This window comes from Conger conger, chromosome 11 (genome assembly GCF_963514075.1).
Source record: "Conger conger chromosome 11, fConCon1.1, whole genome shotgun sequence".
NCBI lineage: Eukaryota > Metazoa > Chordata > Actinopteri > Anguilliformes > Congridae > Conger > Conger conger.
The window spans coordinates 4,168,786-4,196,120 of record NC_083770.1 but is presented as its reverse complement, the minus strand read 5'-3'; the positions used below and the strand labels follow the sequence as shown (position 1 = coordinate 4,196,120).

The 27,335-nt window shown below is 43.8% G+C and overlaps 1 long non-coding RNA gene across 1 annotated transcript; it reads right to left on the bottom strand.

Moving 5' to 3' along the window:
• Nucleotides 1-3,354: 3,354 nt before the first annotated feature.
• On the bottom strand, nucleotides 3,355-4,411 carry LOC133140114 (uncharacterized). The gene is made up of 3 exons (XR_009709989.1): nucleotides 4,281-4,411; nucleotides 3,936-4,178; nucleotides 3,355-3,464 (listed from the first exon to the last, which is right to left on the bottom strand). It is a non-coding gene; the product is annotated as an uncharacterized LOC133140114 (long non-coding RNA).
• Between the last annotated feature and the right edge of the window lie 22,924 nt (nucleotides 4,412-27,335).

The following is a 27,335-nucleotide window of genomic DNA, read 5'->3' as shown; positions in this document are numbered from 1 at the left end:
GAGCAAATCCACACCATAAAATGCTCACGCAGTCAAAAATATACCCATATGCACAGTGCGGTTTGTGGGACGAGAGATCTGGCGGTTTATTTCCGTGTTTGATGTTCCCGCACTGTGGCGTAGAGAACAGAGTCTTCTTTCACTGCTGGTGACCTACATGGAGAGAACCGCTCAGTAAAACACTTGTGAACTCTTGTATCTCTATTTGAATTTTTTCATGGACTTTCCATAACTTTATTTCTGAGAGTGTACAGCATGTCTAGATCAGCTGATCAGCCTGCAAGCTGGGGGAAAGCTCAGAGTAAAAAGTAGGCAGTCCACACCAGAGCGCCAAGTAAACAAATAAACAAATGCTTTCATAACAATGACTGCGCGTGCTTGACGGTTTATGTTTCTTCTAGTGATGTTTATATGTGTATTTTGTTTAGCTAGCTCGCATTTCCACTGTATTGTTTATATTTATTGTTGGGTACCGTGACTTTAACAACATCAACACAAGCTAACAGTTTGATGAGACTCCTCCCACACCACCGTCCTCTCCAATCCGCTGTGCTGCTTTGTGATTGGTTAAGTTCTAAAACCAGTCTACAACAAACAGTCAGCTTGACAAGAGACTTGACTCATCAGGAGCATTTGGAGGGTAGGTGTCTTGCTCAGGGACACTTTCACACACCCTGGGTGGGATCGGACCGGCAACCCTCTGACCGCCAGACAAATGGTCTTACCTCCTGAGCCAATTTCGCATTGACATGGTCAGTTTGGGAAACGCTAGCCGACGAGAGCAGACTCTCCAAAACTGGACAGAACATACCACTAAGACTTTATTACAAAACATTCTGAAACCAACCTGTCTGGTTTCGCCCCGTCTCAAGTCGGCTGTTTGATGTAGACTGGGCTAAAGAGAAGAGCTGGCACAGCCACAGTCAGCACAGGGAGTGTAATGAGGGGTATTCTCACCTGGGGGCAGCACGGGAGGGCAGGAACTGGACGCTGGCATACTGAACATTGTCCTCACACTCAGGGAGAGGCTTTTTAACAGTGGAGTATAGAAGGTCTTGCTGGGTGCGGGTGTGGGCAGGTTGAACAGAGGAGTAGAGGGGACCTTCCCTGTTGCCTCTGTCTGTACCCTGGGGTTCAGTGTGGCTCACTGGTATCCCTGCAGAGGTGTCATCCTTGGGGCTGTTATTCCCCTGTAGGGTGAAAGGAAAATTCCCGTTCATTTTCACATTGCCGTTATTTAGTGGACACATTTTCAAAATTAAATTGCAGTTGATTAGACTAAGGCAGAGTTAAAAAACCAGGAGAAAGTCCAAACAAGCAAAGGCACAAATATGAAAACCCAAAACAGAGTCCAAAAAACAGAAAAGAAAAAAAACAGAACAAGAAATGTGAGGGGCGGGAGAGCAAGAGCGACCGGGAAGGGATCACAAAGTTACCAACAATAAGTTGGATAACCACTAAAATAGATGAGGAAAATAACAGAAAAAGGGAAAAAAAAACTCCCCGGCGATCTGCCAACCGAAAATATGACTAGAACTAAAATGGTCAAGAAAACAGACCTCAAAACAGAGGCGGAACCAAGAAACAAAACTTGGGAAGGTTCTCAGGAGCTAACCAACCCAAAGGAAAACAAAAATAGGACCCTAAACATATCGATTTCTAACTGAATTAAATTCTGTCTCTGTCTCTGTCTCTGTCTCTGTCTCTGTCTCTGTCTCTGTCTCTGTCTCTGTCTCTGTCTCTGTCTCTGTCTCTGTCTCTGTCTCTGTCTCTGTCTCTGTCTCTGTCTCTGTCTCTGTCTCTGTCTCCCTTTAGACCTCAATACCGGCTCTGTGCATGTGTCAAACTGAACACCAAAGCTCAGAGCAGTGCCAGGAAGAGACTTAAATAGTTCTCCAAGCAGCTGACTGCAATCGGCCATGATTACCCCCGCATTCCACATGTGGGAGGCAGTCTCTCCTGCTGAGCTACGCCGGCAAGCCCTCTAGAGGTCTAGAGTGGTAAATACAGGAATTTCCAGAAGTCGACAGTGAAAACCATGACAAGAAAGGTGTATCTAAGAAAGTGGTCACTGATTGTTTACTGTATACACAAAAACACATACATCTATGAAATATATTTCATTTTGATTGACTGACCTCCTCATTTGTTGATCGTTTCCTCCTGCTTATAGAGAGAAAAAACTCAAATGTATTGAAAAAATCAAAACCCATCAGTCATACGTTTACATTGCAATAATCCAAAATAACTAATGATGCAGTGGTTTCAGCACTCAGACATAAGAGGGGGGTATGTCATGAATAGTTAGCATACGACCACATCATTCCACAGAAATGTACGCGAGTTTTGATACCGCAGGTCTAATCCGACATCATTCATTAATGAGTGACTGTGAACTGGCACAGATTTTCAGCCACGTACCTCACACAGACGACACCAAGAAACACAAGAGCCACAATGGCCACCGCTGCCACAGCTCCCACTGCTGCAACCACAGTCAAGGACCGACCCCCTGCACAAAGAGAGATGCACCAGTGCCAGTAATGATATATCCGTGGTAATTTCACAACACAGCACACCATGGTCTGTAAGGTGAAAGTTTATAAATGCGGGAACATACCCATCTAGGCTTGCAGTATGTTGACGAGAATGTACTGCACGTTCACTAGAATTTGTGATTGGTCAATGTGATTGGTTGAGTTTGAGGACATGTTGTGATGTCTGTATGTGATTGGTTGAGTTGAGGACGTGCTTGCTGAGGCTGACCAATGGTTGGCTGTTGCAGCAAGAGTTTCCTGACTGAACTTGCTCTGCACATTTAATGTTAGCCTACGTTTGTTGAATTTATTTTTTAGGATATTGATGTGAAGCAAATTGTTTTATTTAGAGCATCTTTGAGAGAGATCGGCAAAGCTGTGTGTGCAGACAGCAGCAACAAGGGAAGTGGAATAATCTGGAACATGACACCACTGTATTTGGAATAAAAATTAGTCGTTTGATTTTATATGAGTCAAAATAATTAATTCTACCAATCTTCCAACATCTTCGTCACTTGGCCAATTTCAGTGAATGCATTTTGAATGATTGATTTTCTGTGCAAAGAAACAATGGGCTAGGTATTGCAGCCTAAATAAATGTCATGCAGGCTGCAGCCTAACTTAGACTTGTTCTGGCCATACCTTGCACTGTGACGACCAGTGCCTTTAAAGTCACAGCAGTAGAGTTCTGGGCTCCGTGAGTGTTCTTTGCCTCACAGTAGTACTGTCCACTGCTCCAGGAGCTAACATTAGTAAAGTTCAGACTCTGTCCTGATCCTGCCGGCCAGTCTACAACTCCATTCTCCTTAAACCAGGTGTATCTCTGCACTGGTGGGTTGGCATCGCTGCTGCAGGTCAGAGTCACTGAACTGCCCTCCTCTATTTCACCAGAGGGGCTCACTGATACTGAGGTGCTCTTAGGAGGATCTGGAAGAGGGAAGAATAGTTTGTAGTCTCATGTGAAATCTAAACTGGACTCAAGCACATATCATTAAATCATGCATTTATTCCCAATATTCATGTTTCAGCTAATAAATAAAGTCAGTAAACAGTACATGTACATTATTACATTACATTAGTGGCATTTGGCAGGAGACAATCCTCCCCTGGAGCAATGCAGGGGTAAGGGCCTTGCTTAAGGGCCCAACGGCTGTGCGGGTCTTATTGTGGCTACACCAGGATTAGAACCACCGGCCTTGTGTCTCCCAGTCATTTACCTTAACCACTACGCTACAGGCCGCCATGTACATCTGTTCATGCAGCATATGATAATCTGTACGATTCAACAGTACATTTCGGCTGAATACTTTGAAACCTGTGTGATGTGTAAAATATTTCTACAGTGATGATAACATCACCAATAGTGTGAAACACGCGAGTCTGGCCTCTTGTACTCACAGTTCACAGTAAGAGCCACTGCAGGGGAGGGGAGAAGCTCAGATCCGTTTACAGCACAGGAGTATGTGCCTCCATCTTCACTGCTGGCTGTGAGCTGGTGTCTCTGGGTGGTGAAGGACAGAGGAGATCCGTTTCTGTACCAGGTGAAGACTGGGCTGCCAGTCAGAGTGCAGGTGGTGTTACAGGTCAGTGTTACACTCTGTCCCTCTGTCACTGAGCCAGGATTCACCCTCACCTGTAGAGCTGCAAACAAATGAAAACTGTAAAAACATCTCTCCCTTCCCCAGTCTCCCATTCATAGATATGGGAGAAGAATCCTATGAGCTCATAGCATAAAATGGTTACCTGTGACTGTCAATGAGACACCAGTTTTGCCACTATATTTTCCATCAAAATCAGTCAGGAACCTGAAGTAATATGTTTTTGCATCTGTTTCTCTCAGTTGTTTTATTCTAAAAGTACAGTCTTTGTTCAGATTCCCACGGTACTTCACACGACCAGAGTACTCTGGGTACAGGGACAGGTCTTCAGGCTCCTGTGGAGGGTGAATAAGCCAGAATGCTTTCTGCACTTTGCGCGATGTTGGATATGAGTAAGTGCAGCGCATGTCTACTGAAGACCCCTTTAAGGCACAGATTCTCTCAGGGGTGTAAGTCACTCCCCATCCGTTCTGGCCAAGAACACCTGAAAAACACACACAGACAGACTCAAAAATGCTCGTACAGACATGTGTGTTGCCAACATTACAGATCATGGATTCAATTCACAAAAATGAAGTGTTTGTAGAACAACTGCACAGAACATTTTCTCCAAAAATACAGAACATCAATAACTGCATACAGGTCTGATTATTCTGTAAAACCGGAGATATTCCCATCATGCCTCTGTCTCAGTCTCAAAGCTGGGTGTGAAAAAGAACTTCATCTAATAGAGTAAATTCTCTCTCTTTTAAATGGTAAATGTTTTGTATCCAAAGCACTGCACAATTGATGCTTCTCATGCATCCATTCACACACACAACAAGGTATTTTGCTCAGGGACACTTCGACACGCCTAGGGCGGGATTGAACTAGCAACCCTCAACCAACCAACTGAGCCAATGTCGCCCCATTTCAGGCAAAATATCCATTTTTTCTCACATTTTACTCAAATGATTAAAATGTGTCCTACATGTGTGATTTTCGAAATGACAGGTGTAAATGTGCTATCCTGGAATGATCTGTGTTTTTCTGTCTCTGTATTTTTCTAAGTACCTGCCCATTTCCAAACTCTTGCTTGTGACTGACTACGTCTTGGATTATCTCTGCTATGTCTGATAGCCCCGGTTTCAAACCTTCACCTGTGTTACTCACCACAACACTTGGTTACCTGTGATATTCCCGCCTGCTCGTATCTGACCATTGCCTGCCTGACCTGCTGTGAACTGAATAAAGACATTCTATTGGAAACCTCTCCGATAATAATGTTTCATTGTTTAGCTTTTATTATTTAGCTAAATATATAACTGTTTCGCTCAATGTTTCATACATGCACACTTACCATTTGCACCTGTGATTTCAAAGATCATTTCAAAGACTTTTTGTTAAATGTGAGAAAAAATGCAAATTTTGCTTAAATGTGGGGGAAAAAATTACGAGAGAAATGATAGTGTTTTGTCACATTTGGCACCCAATAGAAGAAAAAAACAAAAACATAACATTTTACCTGACACAGTCAAGAGGGTTACCAACAAGGTTCTGAAGGCCATGGGTGCACCAGACTGAAAATATTCATACAAATAGATATTATTCTTATTTACAATGTAAAAATAAATGGCAGAGAAGAACACAGAGTATTCTCTATATTCTCATTGTAACAGATGCTACACAATGAGTTACTGTGCTGGTACACTGTCAGAGTATTCTCTATATTCTCATTGTAACAGATGCTACACAAGAGCACACAGTGAGTTAATGCTCTGACTTTGATGAAGACCTCACACAAATACACTGATGTTTGTCTGGAATAAACAGCAATCATTTTTCACCAGAAAATGTAATTTATTTTAAATTTGATCCAAGTTTAAAATTCTCGTACCAAAATACATTGGAACATAATTTATATTCAATTCAATGATGTGATAAAACACTTACCAGGAGAGAGGTTTGGTGCTTTGTGGATCAGGGCTCAGTGATTTGCTAAATGTAAGTAAAACAGCCTGACTGACAGACCAGCAGGACTAAATGTGAGAGGAAGGTGCTAAACACTAAATATAAATGTAGAATGAGCTCAAATAGCTGGCTGCCACAGCCCTTCCTTTTTTTCATAAAGTGAATGCATATTTTTGAACATGGCTGAAGATAAGACATGCAGTAATGTGCATAATACTCTGTGCGTGGGAGCAATGAGCAATGAGCAGAATTTTTCTGAATGTATACCAAAAAAAATAAAATGATGCTGCTTGTTCACAGAAGACATTGTAAATTGGAATTAAATAAGAAACAATGCAAAATGTTTGCAGAAAAAGGAATTCTGCAATCGAAGACTGGTGATCTGGTGACTGATGTCTGATGAAAGATGTCGGATGTCTGATGACTGATGTCTGGTGACTGATGACTGATGACTGATGACTGATGACTGATATCTGATGTCTGATGACTGATATCTGATGACTGATGTCTGATGACTGATGGAGTCGAAGTGCAGGCCCAGCTCAGACCTTCTCTGTTTTTCTTCCAGCATTTTCCGAGTCGCTCCCTATGTGCATTTCACAAAGGTTTTCATACTGAGATTCAAATCCAGACCAACGGCAATGAAAACATCTGCTCAGATTCAGCAGATTCAGATGTAATTGTGTTTATTAATTAATCAAATAAGCATAATTACAATTAATTACAAATAATTACAATTATTCTGACAGCTCTATAGCCTAAACTGGTTCACTCCTGTACTGGATTACAGTGAAATCTTTAGGATACACCTGCAGTCTCTGGCTGTAGCTGGTGCTTATACAAATGAGCAAGATGCAGTATGATTGAGCTAGTTAAATAACTAAGAGCAGAATTTGCCACAAAATCATGGTTCTGCCCTTGCTGTTCATCCCTGGTGCGGACAGTTCTAAGAGAGTGAGGACTGTCCATCTGGGCCACCGTACTCTTGCTGGGCTCTGTGTCTGAGTGAGAGCAGGGTGCATGTTTTATATTAGGTGATAGTACTCTTGTGCCCAGTGAGTGGGGTGCAGTGAGGGGCTCTGCTGGGCTCTGTGTCTGAGTGAGAACAGGGTGCATGTTTTATATTAGGTGATAGTACTCTTGTGCCCAGTGAGTGGGGTGCAGTGAGGGACCCTGCTGGGCTCTGTGTCTGAGTGAGAGCAGGGTGCATGTTTTATATTAGGTGATAGTACTCTTGTGCCCAGTGAAGGGTTCTGCTGGGCTCTGTGTCTGAGTGAGAGCAGGGTGCATGTTTTATATTAGGTGATAGTACTCTTGTGCCCAGTGAGTGGGGTGCAGTGAGGGGCTCTGCTGGGCTCTGTGTGGCTGTGGGTGGAGGCTTCATTTGAGATAAGTGGCACCTGACCACAGACTACAGAGGAAGTTAAAAGACCCACACTTCTCCACAGAGTAGTCAGTGTAATGTGTAGTTCCGCTCCGGTGATGCAGCACTGCTCCTGTGGCTGATGTTCATGTGAATGTTTCAAACTTGGGTTCAGCTTTGGCCGCTGCATGGCTCTTTGTTCACATAAACAGTTTTCCACATTTCAGGATGACCGCTTTTACTGCATATGACTTATTGTACAGTGCTGTATTATTTATTGCATCTTTCACATTTCACAGAAATGAACTACATGAATGGAAGATGTGATGCAGGCAAAACATGAAGGTCCTACAATAAATAAAATCATAACTTTATTCATCGAGATGTATTTTCCAAAATACATCAACATACACTCATTGAGCACTTTATTCGGTATTTATTAGACTTATTTTTAGAGGAATTGGTCTTCTGCAGCTGTTGCCTATCCACTTAGAGTTACGATGCGTTGTGTGATCAGAGATGCTCTTCTGCATATCATTGTTGTGATGTGCCGTAACTTGTGTTAGTCACCTTTCCTGTTGACTTGAAACCGTCTGGCCTTTCTCCTCTGACCTCGTTCAATAACAAGGTGTTTAAGCTCACAGGACTGCTGCTCATTGGATCTTTTTGTTTTCTGGCACCACACTCTGTAAACTCTAGTGACTGTTGTGCGGGTTTGGTATGAACAACAACTGAACCTCTTGACCATGTCTGCATGCTTTTATGCACGACGTTGCTTCCAGATGATTGGCTGATTAGATATTTGCTGATTTACAGGTTAACCTAATAAAATGCTGTGTAATGTCTGATAACTGTGTGTATCGTTGTGATGTCACTACTTAGTGGAACTCCAAACATTATCTTCATACGGATTGTGTGGATTTATTTGGCCACTGTGCTTTTTGATACTTTCACTCCCATTAGAATGTATTCACCAATTATTACCCTCCAAGCTGGCAAGCCTCCTCTAAGCATAGCGTCTGACTGATATGGTACGTAGCTTGTCTGAACACTTGTCGTTTTCTTTCAAAACATAGCTTGAGCTGGTCAAACCATGTCAAGCTGTATTATGAACTGTCTCTTTCACGTTCCTTGGAGCTGAACTACATGTGCTGGCAAAACATGAAGGCTTTATAATGTTCTTTATGAATGTACTATATTCATAGAGACCACAGGTTTACAGTTCTTTACAATGCTTAAACCATAATTCATCAATATGCACAATCAAGCAACATATTTAAAGATTAAAAATAAAAAGATTGTCTCAAATTGTTCAAATCTGAGTCAATAAAACAAAGCAATGTAAAATGAAGACTCGAAACAGTGTGTAAAAAGATAAAAAAGATAAAGATAAAGATAAAAAGATAGATAAAGATAAAATAAACTATAATACATCAGTACATATAATAAAAGGATATTTGTATATGTAAAGAGAACACATAAAATGATGCATCATGTCAAATTGTTAATCCCAGACAGAAACTGCAAAAATGGACTTGGTATGTGAGCAATAGAGAGAGGAACTCAATACATGTGAACCATGCCACAGCCTAAACTACGCAGTGCCATATATTCAGCATTAATTTAGCCGACGTGCTTACACAGAACAGCTTCCCATACAATGAGAGAGAACACGGAGGTTTGCTGGTTCGATCCCCCGCCCGGGCTGTGTCGAAGTGTCCCTGAGCAAGACACCTAACCCCCAAATGCTCCTGACGAGCTGGTCGGGGCCTTGCATGCCAGCCAATTGCCATCAGTGTGTGAGTCTGTGTATGAATGGGTTATACTGTGTGTAATGGAGTTATAGGAGTGTGTGTGTAGCAGGGTTATACTGTAAGTGTGTTACAGTGTTATAGGAGTGTGTGTGTAGCAGGGTTATACTGTGTGTAATGGTGTTATGGGAGTGTGTGTGTAGCAGGGTTATACTGTGTGTTACAGTGTTATAGGAGTGTGTGTAGCAGGGTTATACTGTGTGTAATGGTGTTATAGGAGTGTGTGTAGCAGGGTTATACTGTGTGTAATGGTATTATAGGAGTGTGTGGAGCAGGGTTATACTGTGTGTAATGGTGTTATAGGAGTGTGTGTAGCAGGGTAATACTGTGTGTAATGGTGTTATAGGAGTGTGTGTGTAGCAGGGTTATAATGTGTGTAATGGTGTTATAGGAGTGTGTGTGTAGCAGGGTTATACTGTCTGTAATGGTGTTATAACAGTGTGTGTGTAGCAGGGTTATACTGTGTGTAACAGTGTTATAGGAGTGTGTGTGTAGCAGGGTTATACTGTGTGTAATGGTGTTATTGGAGTGTGTGTGTAGCAGGGTTATACTGTGTGTTATGGGTATGCACGTTGTACTTTGTTGTACGTTGCTCAGGATAAGAGCGTCTGCAAATGCCCTTCATGTAACGTAATGTAATGTAATAAGAGGGTGTGTGTAGCAGTTTGTGTTTTGTGTTTACTTCAGTTTCCTTTGTCTAATATTATAGTTTGTCTTAAGATCTGATTCCATTCAGTGTGAAAAATAACAGAGGAAATCAGGAAGGGGGCGAATACTTGTTCAAGGCACAGCATGTGCTACTCTGAGAGAAAATGGCTGCTGCTTGAAGGTGTCCTGGTGGGCCAGTAGAGGGCACTCTTCTAGCTGAAGCTGATTAAATCCAGTGCACCTTCATCGTGGTGGGCACTGTGAAAGTGCTGTTCTTCAGCTGGGATGTTAAAATGACATCCTGACTCACTGTCAGTAAAGTTCCCATGGCACTTTTCCAAAGGTACAGCTGCTAATCTAAGTATCCTGGTCCAAACTGGCTCTTTTGACCTGGCCACCTAACGACTGCCCCTACATCTGAGTGGCCACACAACCCCTTGCTTTCCACACCCACTCTGATGACCCCCAGACCTGAGTCATACATCACAGAATCACTCCAAGAACCAGTGTACCAGGAATGGAATTATTATCATTTTAACAGATCATGGACTATAAAAGGGGGGTGGGGAGTCACAGATATTCAAGATGGCGTCTGGCTGTAACATTCCTACTTACTCCTCTGAATTAAACCGTTAAACTGTAAAATTACAACAAATCTCTGTTTAATGTGAACTTTTAATTATACATCTTCTGAGTGATGATTGATTTCCAGATGTTTTCACATTGTGAACACTTACCTCGTCCACACAATAACAGCCATCAGTGCAAGAGTCACTATACTTCCAACAACTGCACACACAAGTTCTGTCCAATCCCCTGCTAGAAGTAAACAGACATAGCATCTACATGCTTGTGTAGGAATACAACAGAGACTACAATTCCTGTATGAGACGGGTGCGTGGGGGTTGGACCCAAAACGCACGACTCAGATGTGATGTGAAAGTACAGTACTGAGGGAGAAGGTAGTCTCGTAATCGGTACACCATGCAATAAGTCCAGTCACCAGGAAAGCTGTCAGCAGGGCAGTAGTGCAGACGGACGGTAGGCAGGTTCGGGGTCGAAGGCGGTGCAAGAGTCGAGACCGAAGTCCGCTCCACGGGCAAAAGCACAAAGACAGCAGGCAAGAGGTTGTGGTACAGGCAGGCAGTGGTCAACAAAACAGAAGTCAATTACTTTGGCTGATAAACAGGCTTGGATCTTAACGGGTAGGCAATCGCTTCACAAGAATTTTGCAAAGACATGACATGAACACTGAGCTTATATGCAGGTGTAGACAGGTGCATACAATTAGTTTGAGAGCAGCATCGTTCGGAATAAACCTATCCTGCTCTAACATTAGTAAATTAGTAAATGACATGCACAAGAAACGTGGTAAACATGAACACATGGTTAGAATGTTAGTATTACCCAATCCTGATCTAATGTTAGTAGATTAGTAAGCAGACACGGGAAAATGAAACAATTAGGGAAGCGTGAGCGACAGCAAGGGAGAGAGAAAAAGCATGAACGCAAGGTTTTCGGAAAGACACGAAAAAAGTGTATGTTAATCAATGAACAGCAGGCAAGAGCCACAACTACAACTATGCTGCCTTAGTCAGAGCGCTGAGGAGGCGCTTTGGACAGTGTTTGGAGCCGGGATTGCAGCACTCTGAACTGAGTAGTAGGTGCAGGCAGCCCGGAGAGCCACTTAGAGCACTGGCCAATGACATTGAGCGCTTGTTGAGGCGGGCATATGCACACATGCCTCCATATGTGAGGTCGCACAGGACCAGTTTATCCAGGCACTCGGTGTTCAGACGCAATTAGCTCACCCCAAGACCTTGCAGGAGGCCTTGGAGATGGCCTTGGAGAGGGAGTTAGTATAGGGCGTGCAGCGGGAGGCAGGGCAGCTGCAGACCTGCAGCGCGGGCTGTGCATGGGTGGAGGAGATGATGGAGCTGATCCCTCCAGTTTCCCTACAAGCTGAGCGCCGTCCTCACACCGGACCCAGAGTTTGTTGGGGGTGTGGTCAGCCTGGCTACTTGGTCAGACAGTGCCCCAAAGTGCTGCAGGCCCAGGGAAACGGCTCGGGGTCCGTGTAGACGGGGCATCAGGGACCCTTAGCTCTGCATCCCACCCGTCGCATGGAGGAGCCCGACAGCACAGCCGGGGGGGTGGGGCTACGTTCCCCCGAGAAGCGGATGGCTGCACACAGCTGGTGCCTGTTTTGGTGGGCTGGGCTCGCATGGGGGATTTGTGCCATGTCCCGGTGATGGTTGAGGGGGTGCCCTGCTCTGCCTTGGTGGATACAGGCTCCACGGTGACACTGGTGAGGACTGACATATTGCCAAGCTGGACGGAGATGGAGCCAACAGCAGTACAGCTCCGCACAGTCACAGATGAGCTGGCCCCAATGAAAGGGAAGGGGATGATGACTTTGAGTGTGAGGGGTAGGTCTGTTTGTCATCCAGTATGCGTAGTTGCTGTACAGGACCCCTTTATACTGGGTTTGGACTTCCTGAGGAGCACAGGTTGCCAGTTGAACCTGTAGAGGGGCACCCTTAGCTTCCGAGGAAGCCCCACAATCACCATGGCCCCACAAAATGTTCCCACCCTACCACTCCTCCCCTACACCCAGCCCCCCGTGCAGTCTGTTCAAGTCCCCCCACACCAGATTGACTCTTTCCCCCCGGTCCCTCAGACTCTGACCTCAGCCACCCCACACTCCCCCCTTTTCCCAGACAGCGACTGTGGTCCCAGATCCCTCCCCACAGACAGTGACTGTGGTCCCAGATCCCTCCCCACAGACAGTGACTGTGGTCCCAGATCCCTCCCCACAGACAGCGACTGTGGTCCCAGATCCCTCCCCACAGACAGCGACTGTGGTCCCAGATCCCTCCCCACAGACAGCGACTGTGGTCCCAGATCCCTCCCCACAGACAGTGACTGTGGTCCCAGATCCCTCCCCACAGACAGTGACTGTGGTCCCAGATCCCTCCCCACAGACAGTGACTGTGGTCCCAGATCCCTCCCCACAGACAGTGACTGTGGTCCCAGATCCCTCCCCACAGACAGTGACTGTGGTCCCAGATCCCTCCCCACAGACAGTGACTGTGGTCCCAGATCCCTCCCCACAGACAGTGACTGTGGTCCCAGATCCCTCCCCACAGACAGTGACTGTGGTCCCAGATCCCTCCCCACAGACAGCGACTGTGTCGCCTGTGGCCCCCACACGGATACGGTGCCCCACTCGCCTGTGGCCCCCACACGGCCGTGCAGGCGTAGGAGGCCCCCTGGTCATTTCAGGGACTTTGTTCATTTCCTCACGGACGAGGAACTTTGATGGGGGGAGGCAGTGTAATGACCCGGTAATTAGTCCAGTTAAATGTTTGGATTGTTTGAAATGTTCTTATGTATCTGTTCACTGTATAGGTTCGGTATCTGATCAGTAGCTCAGCGGATGGGGGCTGGGTTTTGTGGGGGGTCTTAAGAGGGTGCATTCAGGGGAGAGAGCTCTCTCAGTTCGGGACCGTGGCAGAGCCCAGTAAATAGTGGAGTATGTGTACGTAATGGAAATAATTCCCTGTTCCGCTTGTTAAAGTCCAGTTTTTGTTACAGTTTAATAAAACGTTAATTTGTGGATCTAGGTCTCTGTGTGGACTGCTGTTTTCCCTAATGGATCGCTACAGTAACATGACATGACAATGAAACGTAAAAAGAAATAAAACATAAAAACGTGGCGAGACTAGACTGCCAGTGAGCAACTCAAATTGCTCATACTGCAGCTGAGTTTACTTGGCCGGTCCAGCAGTAGAAAGTGGCCTGTAATCTTCCAGGGACTCGGTCCCAGACAAAACTGACCTTCATCCACATTCCTAAAGAATCTCAGTAGGACAGCTGATCTGGGATCACGTTTCCCCTCTTCATATCCAAGCTTTATCCATTATGGCCTGAAGACACAACTGATCCCAGATCAGAACTACTGCTCTGAGACACTGCATGAACCGTGGAGTCGTGCTTGGAGGCTGCAGGTAAACTGCATCTTCTTGTTGAGATGATGACCACTGTGGTCCAAGCTGTATAATAGTGTCAGTGATACTAGGACTCAGAGGGGTCAGAAAGTAAAAGTGCTGCTGTGTGTTTCCTCCACTGATCAACTCTTCCAGCTGATTTCACTCATTAGCTCTACATCCGAGCCAAAGAATTGTGCTAATGAGGAGATTCAGGTTTTTGATTTCTTGAAAAAATACTGGAAGGACTTTTACTTTTGGAACCTAGATTTTCCACCTCTGCTATGACTACCATAATGAGATCAGATATGCTGGTCATTTATAGCAGACACCCAAACAGATACAATCACCATTGTTAAAAATAACAGACATGACCGGACATCGCTTACTCACCTTTAATATTGACTGCATTGGCACATCCTGTTCCAGGATGGTTCTAGATATAACGTTCTGATGTTTCTGTATCTGTCCTGTTTGTATTAGAGATGGGCGGAGAGATCTCAAAATATCGATACTGCGATTCTATGTCTAGTCTTTTGAAGATCAATTCTAGCATGAAAAGATCGATATTCCAGTTCTCTCTTTTTGTTGTGCCTAGCCAATCCTAGCCTAACACTTTGGCTGACCATAACCAATCAACAATCCTCATGCGTAAACCTAAGCCAATAACAGGCAGAGTAGGGCGGGTCATCCCCGGATTATCCTGGAGGGGGAGAGAGCTGCCTGCCCACACTTGCCTGCCTGTCAGTCAGAACGGACGGTCGACGCCAATCAATCATGGCTGAAAAGAAACGAAGCGTGGTGTGGGGCTATTTCACGCTTGCGAACAACAATGTCGCACACTGCGACATCTGTCGGAAGGCAGTTCGGTATTGTGGAAACACAACCAATTTATATAAGCACATTCGAAACATCCACAAGACAGAGAATGAGGAAATGGAAAAGAAAAGACGTGAGGAGGAGGGCGGAGCCGGAGGGGATGCATCAGAAAGCCCCCGCCCATTTCCAACACAGAGACAGAGTTCACTGATGGAGGCTTTTCAGGGAGGACAAGTATATCCAGGTACAATATAGGGTAGATTAGCTTACTATTTTTGTCAAATCGGATCTTCAGCATTGGTTTTTATTCAAACTGTAGGCTAAATGGGTATCATTAGATTTTAGCAGACAGACTGGTTAAATATAGCTTAGACTATATTGAGACATTGAAATAATATATTCCACCTATGGAAACTTGACATATAATTTATTATTTTAACAACAACAATAATAATACAATATTAAATAATAATGTTATTATTATTATTATTATTATTATTATTATTATTATTATTATTATTATTATTATTATTATATAGGCTATAGCCTAGGCTACCTCAAACATGAAATGTGAAAATGGCTATAACAATTTTGTGTAACTCTAAAAAGTATAGGCAGTCTATAGGCTATAGACCTAATTACCTAGTTATTTCATCTAGGTGATTCCCCAAGAGCTGTCCGTATCACCAGGAGCCTTACTGAAATGATTGTGAAGGACATGCAACCAGTTTCTGTAGTTGAAGATGAGGGTTTCAGAAAGTTTGTCAAGACACTTGAGCCACGCTACAAGATTCCAAGTAGGAAAACTATTATGGAAAAAAATATACCACAAATGTTTGAAGAGCTACAGAGGCTTATTTAACCGTCTCATGCCATGTCATTGATGACAGTTGGAAAATGCAAGCTTATGTCCTGGAAACCTGCAGTTTTGCAGCACAACACACTGCTGAAAACATTTGCACAGAACTAAAGAGAATCACAGATGAATGGGGCATAACCAAGAAGGTTCTGGCTGTAGTCACAGATAATGGTGCAAACATGGTTGCTGCAGTGCGGAAAGCAGGTTGGTTGCATTATCCATGTTTTGCACACACTATAAACCTAGTGGTAAAAGACTCCATCAAGGCACTTCCTAATCTACTTGACATCCAGCACAGATGCAGTGCTTTGGTAGCATTCTTTCACCACAGTACAAAAGCAACAGAGAAGCTCAAAGACATCCAGAAACAGCTTAAGTTTCCAGAACACAAACTAATACAGTCAGTTGAAACAAGGTGGAACTCTGTGTTCTATATGTTTGAGAGACTCTATGAGCAGAAGGAAGCTGTTACCACTGTCCTCTGCCTTCTTGGAAAGAGCTGACTGTGCATGAGTGAGGACGATTGGTCCATGATCCGTCAGTCTATTGATGCCCTGCGACCATTTGAAGAAGTCACAAGAGAGATATCAACTGAAAAACATGTTTCAGTTTCAAAAGTGATTCCCCTTGTGTCAGTGCTTCTCAGAGCAAGTGCATCATTTGAGCGCAAAGGTAGCAAGCTAGCTGCTGAGCTGTCAGCCCAGTCCCAACGTCGCTTCAGAGGTATTGAAACCGTTCATGTGAAAGCACGACTCCTCACTGAGATGCCGTCAGTGAACCAGACCTCAGCCACTCCAGTGTCAGCACCCAAACCTGCTGCAAGCTCTGCCTCAGCAATGCATACTGCGACTACCTCAAGCTCCACTGCAGCGACCGCTGCATCCACACCTGCAGCAAAGCGTGGGGTATGGACACAGTTTGACACTCAAGTGCTTGCATCCCAGCAGCATCGCACGACTGGGACTGATGCCTTAATTGAAATACGACGATTCTCAGAAGAGAAGCTAATTCCACGGGATCAAGACCCACTACTAGTGCTGTATATAACAAACGTTTGCTCATGAAAAGTGTTATTTTAACCCCATGTGAAAGCATGTATAAAAGTTCAATGTAAAAGTATCGGGACAGTGACACAGTTGCTTTGGCTCTGTACTGCAGCATATTGGATTTGAAATTAAAGCATGAATGTGAGGTTGACAAATGTGTTGTCTTAAGGGTCAAAAATGACCTGCCACTATGTTTAACAGCAGACCCCCCCCAGAAAACCCCCTGAACTAAACTTGAAATTTGATGACAAAGTTTGTGAAGAGTGACAGGTTGTTTCTTCTTGCAAAATAGATTTGGGGTTTAAAAAATTAAATTAAGCTGCTTTATTTTAGGGGTTCAGTGAAGGTCATTTTTGACCCTTAGGACAAGGGGAGTATACAGAATGTAAAGACTACACAAGGGTTAAAAGGCAGACTTAAATTTGACATTTACATCCATATCTGTGTTGGAATCACAGCCCTCATGGTACAATATATAAACATTTAGCTGCATTTTAAAAGTGAATCTGATCATGTGACTGTCAATGAGACATCAGGTGGACCACTATATTTTCCAGCAGCTTGGTCAGTCAGGAACCTGAAGTAATATGTTTTTGCATCTGTTTCTCTCAGTTGTTTTATTCTAAAAGTGCAGGTTCTGTTCAGATTCCCACGGTACTTCACACGAATTCCTGTGGATAACTCCAGTGAATAAACCAGTGCAGAATGCTTTCTGCACTTTGTGCGATGTTGGATATGAGTAAGTGCAGCGCATGTCTACTGAAGACCCCTTTAAGGCACAGATTCTCTCAGGGGTGTAAGTCACTCCCCATCCGTTCTGGCCAAGAACACCTGAAAAACACACACACAGACAGACAGCTCAAAAATGTTCGTACAGACATGTGTGTTGCTGACATTAGCGATCATGGATTCAATTCACTAAAATGAAGTGTCTGTACAACAACTGCACAGAACATTTTCTCCAAAAATACACAACATCAATAATTGCATACAGGTCTGATTATTCTGTAAAACTGGAGATATTCCCATCATGCCTCTGTCTCAGTCTCAAAGCTGGGTGTGAAACTTCATCTAATACAGTAAATTCTCTCTCTTTTAAATGGTAAAAGTTTTGTATCCAAAGCACTGCACAATTGATGCTTCTCATTCATCCATTCACATACACACACACACACACACACACATACACATACACACACACAATAGAGAAGTCACACTGCTCAGAGCTAATGGCTGTACTGTCACAATATGAGAATTATCTCCATACCTTTGCCAGTTAATGGATTTAGATTTTTCACTTCTGCTGCTGATTGAGATGATCAGAGATGATTATTAAGTCAGGAAGTACGATCAATCGGAGCCAATACTAAAAAAGATTTGTAGACTGAAATATCTGAACTTTATTTAGAAAAATACGGGGTGCCGGACATAAAAACGCTACCTTAAAACGCAATAATTTTTTCTGTTAATTATGTCCCACATTTAAATGGAAAATGGTTGGTACATATATATATAGCGCCTTTATCTAAAGCCAATGGCGATCAGCTGCGATGCAAGGCACCAACCAGCTCGTCATTGACCATTGCCTGCCTGACCTGCTGTGAACTGAATAAAGACATTCTATCGGAAACCTCTCTGATAATAATGTTTCATTGTTTAGCTTTTATTATTTAGCTAAATGTATAACTGTTTCGCTCAATGTTTCATACATTGAGATAAATAATAAAGACTACTAAATAATTAAACTCACATTATATAATTTGTGGATAGCAAACTTACCATTTACACCATTTCAACGATTTTTTGTTAAATGTGAGAAAAAATGCAAATTTTGCTTAAATGTGGGGGGGGGAAATTACGAGAGAAATGAAACAAGAAGAAAAAAACAAAAGCATAACATTTTACCTGACACAGTCAAGAGGGTTACCAATAAGGTGCTGAAGGCCATGGGTGCACCAGACTGAAAATATTCATACAAATAGATATTATTCTTATTTACAATGTAAAAATAAATGGCAGAGAAAGAGTATTCTCTATATTCTCATTGTAACAGATGCTACACAGTGAGTTACTGTGCTGGTACATTGTCAGAGTATTCTCTATATTCTCATTGTAACAGATGCTACACAAGAGCACACAGTGAGTTAATGCTCTGGCCTTAATGAAGACCTTACACAAATACACTGATATTTGTCTGGAATAAACAGCAATCATTTTTCACCAGAAAATTCATTTTAAATTTGATCCAAGTTTAAAATTCTCGGACCAAAATATATTGGAACATACTTAATATTAAATTCAATGATGTAAAATGGTAAATGGCAGGCATTTAGATGGCACCTTTATCCAAAGCGCTGTACAAGTGATGCTTCCCCATTCACCCATTCATACACCGACAGCGATTGGCTGCCATGCAAGGCCCCGACCAGCTCGTCAGGAGCATTTGGGGGTCAGGTGTCTTGCTCAGGGACACTTCGACAGCGCCCGGGCGGGGGATCGAACCGGCAACCCTCCGACTGCCAGACGACAGCTCTTACTGCCTGACCCATGTCGCATGATGTGATAAAACACTAACCAGGAGAGAGGTTTGGGGCTTTGTGGATCAGGGCTGAGTGTTTTGCTAAATGTCAGTAAAAAAGCAGGACTAAATGTGAGAGGAAGGTGCTAAACACTAAATATAAATGTAGAGTGAGCTCAACTAGCTGGCTGCCACGGCCCTGCCTTCCTTCCTCTTAAAGTGAATGCATATTTTTAAACATGGCTGAAGATAAGACATGCAGTAATGTGCTTTGTGTCTGAGTGGGAGCAATGAGCAGAATTTTTCAGAATTTATACCAATAAAAATAAAATGATACTGCTTGTTCACAGAAGACATTGTAAATTGGAATTAAATAAGAAACAGTGCAAAATGTTTGCAGAAAAAGGAATTCTGCGTGATCGATGACTGCATTTTCCCTGAGGATGTTCTGCTGCTTTGTGTCTGATGACTAATGTCTGATGACGGATGATTGATGATGTATATCTGGTGTCTGATGACTGATGGAGTCTACGTGCAGGCCCAGCTCGGACCTTCTCTGTTTTTCTTCCAGCGTTTTCCGCGATCCAGATCCAGACCAACGGCAATGAAAACAGCTGCTCAGATTCAGCAGACTCAGATGTAATTGTGTTTATTTAATTAATCAAATAAGCACAATCACAATTATGTTGGGTATGCATATAGTAATCACAACTATAATTCCTGGGATTATCAATTCCAGCATAGATGTTATCATGAAGTCAAACTCAAACTCCACATTTGTAAACATTCCTGAATATACTTACTCTCACAGACAGGCTGTTCTGGAAGTGGAGCTGGAAGTTCTCGGTGCAGAGCTGCTTTTCACAGCGTGTAGACCAGGGGAGCACAACTCACAATTACTTCCATTGTAGTTTTCTGACAGCTCTATAGCTTACACTGGTTCACTCCTGTTCTGGATTACAGTGAAATCTTTAGGATACACCTGCAGTCTGTGGCTGTAGCTGGTGCTTATACAAATGAGCAAGATGCTGTATGATTGAGCTAGTTAAATAACTAAGAGCAGAAGTTGCCACAAAATCATGGTTCTGCCCTTGCTGTTCATCCCTGGTGCGGACAGTTCTAAGAGAGTGAGGACTGTCCATCTGGGCCACCGTACTCTTGCTGGGCTCTGTGTCTGAGTGAGAGCAGGGTGCATGTTTTATATTAGGTGATAGTACTCTTGTGCCCAGTGAGTGGGGTGCAGTGAGGGGCTCTGCTGGGCTCTGTGTCTGAGTGAGAGCAGGGTGCATGTTTTATATTAGGTGATAGTGCTCTTGTGCCCAGTGAGGGGCTCTGCTGGGCTCTGTGTCTGAGTGAGAGCAGGGTGCATGTTTTATATTAGGTGATAGTCCTCTTGTGCCCAGTGAGTAGGGTGCAGTGAGGGGCTCTGCTGGGCTCAGTGTGGCTGTGGGTGGAGGCTTCATTTGAGATAAGTGGCACCTGACCGCAGACTACAGAGGAAGTTAAAAGACTCACACTTCTCTCTGCTCGTTCTTTCTTTATTTTGGGTGCCTAAATGTGAAGGGATGACTCTGTAAGACCCAATGACGGAATTTAGTGAGGGCCAAAGGGGTTTGCATGCTTGTCCTTCTGGTGTTGCTGGAAGAATATTACTCGGGTTAAATAGTAATGACCGCTATGCGGAGAGTCTAGATCAGCCAATGAATAAACCATGTTACAAAGACAGTAGTACCACTCTGCCTTCCGCACTTTACTGGTCTGGGCTGACCAAGAATCTCCACAGTAGGGCCAATACATTTACCTTCGTTATCTGACTCCATTTAAGATATAATTTAGAAATTTGGGTTTGAAACATACGCGAACCTCGGGAGTGATTATGTCGGGAGCGGGAAAAGCACCAGCTTACTCCCGCCCCCTCCACGGGTTCCTATTGTTCTTATGTAGAACCCACCCACCACAAGGAGCTCAGGACGAAGCAGGTAAAGGGCAAAAGCTTTATTTTATTTATTATACAAAAAACACAGAGCACGCCACAAACTCGCAACAAACCCACCCCCCTTCGACTTCCCCACTACTCCTACAACAACACGCCCCCCCTCCCGTACCCAGAGCCCGGCACAGGTAGAGCGTAAACCTGTCACACAACACACAAAGGCAATCACGGCTAAACTCCCCAGTGACCAAACAGCACTCCAGTGTCGCCCACCCAGGGCCCCCCTGCCACCCAGCCCACGCCCAGGAGGGGGGGGAAGAAACCCCACGCAAAGGGGAAGTCAACTGAGCCCCACACCGAGCCCCACCCAACTCTGGCAAATCCAGCCCAGCCACCAGGCTCCTGACAACTACACTCGACTCTTACCTGCGCCACCATTACTCAATATATGCTCCCGGGATTAGCATTATTGCTGAATCTCAGTTTGGCGGAGAACTCAGAGGCTGAGGGTCTAGCCAACACAATACATGCACTATTTTGACATGATAGTTGCGAGCCCAGGTCGGCGTGCATTTAGAGGGCTCCTTAGAGCTAACTTGACAGGAACCAGCGTAGAAACACCCTTGGGTTCCCTTCGCATCAAATTACAAGAGCCATGCACCACCAATCCTTTCTATGGGCTGAACTTGGCTACCTTTCCCAGTTTGGAAACACCACTAAAGTACCAAGCCCCTGATCAGTCGGTCTTTGGTCAATATTGTCCCCCTGAGTATTCAGTCGTAATTTCGGCTGGAAAAGGTACAAGATGAATTAGAGTCATGGAGATCACGCAAGTTACAAACAAAATAATTTATTTGCAGACAGGTAGGTTATTAGCTTTGGAATACCAATAGTCAATTACAAAATACACAAATTAAGAATAGAGATAGAGTAAATAATCATACCTAGCCTGCTTTGGCTACACACAAACACAGAGTATACACAGTGTGACATACACATGTACATACGCAGAATATGCCTTGTGGGAAGTCGAATACGATCTTCCCAGACTGGTCTGTCTCCCTTGCTTTTATGCCAAATCATACGTTTGAAACCAGGCGGCAGTGCCGTAAATCAACCTGGAGGGGTGGTCAAATCTGGAATTTAGACCCCCACCCTTGGGGGTTGTTCAGTAGGGAAAATGAAATGATTACCAAGAGAGGACATGCAGGTTTTCCCTTGAGTTACTGAAACTATGGTTTATTAAACTCCATTTGGTATGAAATGTATCTCATCCGATTCCTTGTATTTCCCGGATCACATCCATACCCAACAGATTACCCTTATGTTTTATTATGCTGCAGTTATCATGAAACTTCCCTCCTGATTATCCATTTTACATGCAATTCCTGTTACCATTACATAAGACTTAATGCAATAATACAAGGATCACATGGGCAATGTTTTCAAGGTTTTACCGGGTCTATTTACTATCTCAATAGCAGTTTTGAATATTTAATGTAGGAGAGCAGTCACCGGTGTAATGACAGCAGTGCCCAAATGAGGGCACTGTGGCATTGTCTGGAGTCTTCCCCCTTGGAAGTGACCAGGTATGGGGTCACAGGAGAGGTCACTAATGTTCTGGAGCGCACTCTTTTCCCCTTCTCCCACTTTATTTAATCTTGCTTCATAAAATATTTTGGAACATATGACAAATTTACATACAGGTTTCACTCGTTTACTGTAGCAAAATAAAACCATCTACAGGCAGATGAAATGTGCTATATGCATCTATCTAGGATAATTTACTACCCCAAATAGCAGGTTTTACCATTGCTACATGAATCACAATTATGTTGTGTTGTTTTTAGTTATTGTTTTTATTAACTTCATTCATGAACTACCAGTGCTGTGTAGGTCTTGCCCAGTACTAAAACACAAATGACAGTGCTGATGGCATAATTGTCCTGTAGAATAATGAACCACGATTACACCTTAAATAAATGTATATTCTGCAAATCACTGATTTTAATAAACGCTCATTCAGCACATCACCAATCAGACGTATGATCACTGATTTTAATAAACGCTCATCCAGCACATCACCGATCAGACGTATGATCACTGATTTTAATAAATGCTCATCCAGCACATCACCGATCAGGCGTATGATCGCTGATTTTAATAAACACTCATCCAGCACATCATGCCGTTGCATTCAAATGAAGTTGCTGCTTGGAGATTGTTGTCCTGACAGAATTTTGCTTTGTCGAGTTTGCCGAGCAAATCCACTTAAAATGGCTCACACATTAAAAAATATACCCCTATGCACACAGCGGTTTGTGGGACGAGAGATCTGGTGGTTTATTTCCGTGTTTGATGTTCCTGCACTGTGGCGTAGAGAACACAGTCTTCTTTCACTGCTGGTGACCTACATGGAGAGAACAGCTCAGCTTTTTCATGGACTTTCCATAACTTTATTTCTGAGAGTGCACAGCATGCTACATGAAGCACAAGCTGCAGGAAGTTCAGCTACAAAAGAGCCTTCTGGAATTCTGTTTCAGTCAGTCATTACATCACTGTGATGTCATCGGCTGAGGTCACACTGCAGGCAGGTCAAAAGAGGAGGAGCAAAAGTTGAAAAGCAGAGCCAATCAAAAGATGCGTCTAGATCAGCTGATCAGCCTGCAAGCCGGGAGAAAGCTCAGAGTAAAAACTAGGCAGTCCACACCACAGCGCCAAGTAAACAAATAAGCAGACTCTCCAAAACTGGACAGAACACACCACGCAGACTTTATTAAAAAACATTCTGAAACCAACATGTCTGGTTTAGTCCCGTCTCAAGTCTGCTGTTTGATGTAGACTGGGCTAAACAGAAGAGCTGGCACAGCCACAGTCAGCACAGGGAGTGTAATGAGGGGGTATTCTCACCTGGGGGCAGCACGGGAGGGCAGGAACTGGACGCTGGCGTACTGAACATCTTCCTAACACTCGAGGAGAGGCTTTTGAACAGTGGAGTATAGAAGGTCTAGCTGGGTGCGGGTGTTGGCAGGTTGAATAGTGCAGTATAGAAGGTCTTGCTGGTTGTGGGTGTTGGCAGGTTGAAGGGAGGAGTAGAGGGGACCTTCCCCGTTGCCTCTGTCTGTACCCTGGGGTTCAGTGTGCCTCACTGGCATCCCTGCAGTGTGGTCGTACATGGGGCTGTTATTCCCCTGCAGGGTGAAGAGCAGGCAGGGAAAGGATGGGAATGTTCAGCAGAAAGTTCCTCTTCATTTTCATATTGTCGTTATTTAGTGGACACATTTTCCAAATCAAATTACAGTTGATTAGACTAAGGCAGAGTTCAAAAACAAGGAGAAAGTCCAAACAAGCAAAGGCACAAATACGAAAACCCAAAACAGAGTCCAAAAACCAGAAAATAAAAAACAGTACAACAAAGGTATACCTAAGAAAGTGGTCACTGATTGTTTACTGTATACACAAAAACATCTATGAAATATATTTCATTTTGATTGACTGACCTCCTCATTTGTTGATCGTTTCCTCCTGCTTATAGAGAGAAAAAACTCAAATGTAATTAGAAAATCAAAACCCATCAGTCATAAGTTTACATTGCAATAATCCAAAATACCTAATGATGCAGTGGTCCCAGCACAACTCAGACATAAGAGGGGGGTATGGCATCAACAGTTAGCATATGACAACATCATTCCACAGAAATGTACGCTAGTCACTAATGAGTGACTGTGAACTGGCACAGATTTTCAGCCACGTACCTCACACAGACGACACCAAGAAACACAAGAGCCACAATGGCCGCCGCTGCCACAGCTCCCACTGCTGCAACCAGAGTCAAGGACCGACCCCCTACACAAAGTCAGAGAGATGCGCCTGTGTCAGTGTTGTTGATGGGAAAGGTTATCTTTGCTATGTTACAATTGTCCTCTAGATGGCAGTAGGAGTTCAACTATATACAATGAAGTGTGTAGCACAAGGCAGTAGTGTTATGAAGGTAACTGCCAAGCTCATGTAATGCTCCAACAAGTGTTCAGTAAAGTACAAGAAACGTTACCCTGCTGTCCGCCTTTCCTTTAAGAATACAAAGGATATCACAGTCAGTCATGATATATCCGTGGTAATTTCACAACAAAGCACACCATGTAAAGTTTATAAATGCGGGAACATACCCATCTATGCTTGCAGTATGTTTACGAGAATGTACTGCACGTTTACTAGAATTTGTGATTGGTCAATGTGAGTGGTTGAGTTTGAGGACATGTTGTGATGTCTGTATGTGATTGGTTGAGTTGAGGACATGCTTGCTGAGGCTGCCCAATGGTTGGCTGTTGCAGCAAGAGTTTCCTGACTGAACTTGCTCTGCACATTTAATGTTAGCCTACGTTTGTTGAATTTATTTTTTAGGATATTGATGTGAAGCAAATTGTTTTATTAAGAGCATCTTTGAGAGAGCTGTGTGTGCAAATGGCAGCAACGAGGGAAATCGAATAAGGGAAGTGGAATAATCTGGAACATGACACCACTGTATTTTGAATAAAAATTAGTTGTTTGAGTTTATATTAGTCAAAATAATTAATTCCACCAGTCTTCCAACATCTTCATCACTAAGCCAATTACAGTGAATGCATTTTGAATGATTGATTTTCTGTGCAAAGATGGGCTAGGTATTGCAGCCTAAATAAATGTCATGCAGGCTGCAGCCTAACTTAGACTTGTTCTGGCCATACTTTGCACTGTGACAACCAGTGCCTTTAAAGTCACAGCAGTAGAGTTCTGGGCTCCGTGGGTGTTCTTTGCCTCACAGTAGTACTGTCCACTGTTCCAGGAGCTAACATTAGAAAAGTTCAGACTCTGTCCTGATCCTGCCTGCCAGACTACAACTCCATTCTCCTTAAACCAGGTGTATCTCTGCACTGGTGGGTTGGCATTGCTGCTGCAGGTCAGAGACACTGAACTGCCCTCCTCTATTTCACCAGAGGGGCTCACTGATACTGAGGTGCTCTTAGGAGGATCTGTAAGAGGGAAGAATAATTTGTAGTTTCATATGAAATCTAAACTGGACTCGTAGAGTGCTTTCAAATCATTAAATCATGCATTTATTTCCATATTCATGTTTCAGCTAATAAATAAAGTTAGTAAACACTACATGTACATTATTACATTACATTACATTATTGACATTTGACAGACGCTCCTATCCAGAGCAACGTACAGTTGATTAGACTAAGCAGGAGACAGTCCTCCCCTGGAGCAATGCAGGGTTAAGGGCCAAGCTCATGGGCCCAACGGCTGTGGAAGTCTTATTGTGGCTACACCAGGATTAGAACCACCGACCTTGTGTCTCCCAGGCATTTACCTTAACCACTACGCTACAGGCCACCATGTACATGCAGCATATGATCATCTGTACAATTTAACTGTACATTTCGGCTGAATACTTTAAAACCTGTGTGATGTGTAAAACTTACTTTCTACAGTGATGGTAACATCACCAATAGTGTGAAACACGCAAGTCTGGCCTCTTGTACTCACAGTTCACAGTAAGAGCCACTGCAGGGGAGGGGAGAAGCTCAGATCCGTTTACAGCACAGGAGTATGTGCCTCGATCTTCACTGCTGGCTGTGAGCTGGTGTGTCTGGGTGGTGAAGGACAGAGGAAATCCGTTTCTGTACCAGGTGAAGACTGGGCTGCCAGTCAGAGTGCAGGTGGTGTTACAGGTCAGTGATACATTCTGTCCCTCTGTCACTGAGCCAGGATTCACCATCACCTGTAGAGCTGCAAACAAATGAAAACTGTAAAAACATCTCTCCCTTCCCCAGTGTTCCATTCATAGATATGGGAGAAGAATCCTATGAGCTCATGGCATAAAATGGTTACCTGTGACTGTCAATCTGACACCACGTCGGCCACTATATTTTCCAGCAGCATGGTCAGTTAGGAACCTGAAGTAATATGTTCTTGCATCTGTTTCTCTCAGTTGTTTTATTCTAAAAGTACAGTCTCTGTTCAGATTCTCACGGTACTCCACACGACCAGAGTACTCTGGGTCCCGGGACAGGTCATCAGGCTCCTGTGGATGGTGCCAGAGAATATACCAGAATGCTTTCTGCACTTTGTGTGATGTTGGATATGAGTAAATGCAGCGCATGTCTACTGAAGACCCCTTTAAGGCACAGATTCTCTCAGGGGTGTAAGTCACTCCCCATCCGTTCTGGCCAAGAACACCTGAAAAACACACACAGACAGACAGACAGCTCAAAAATGCTC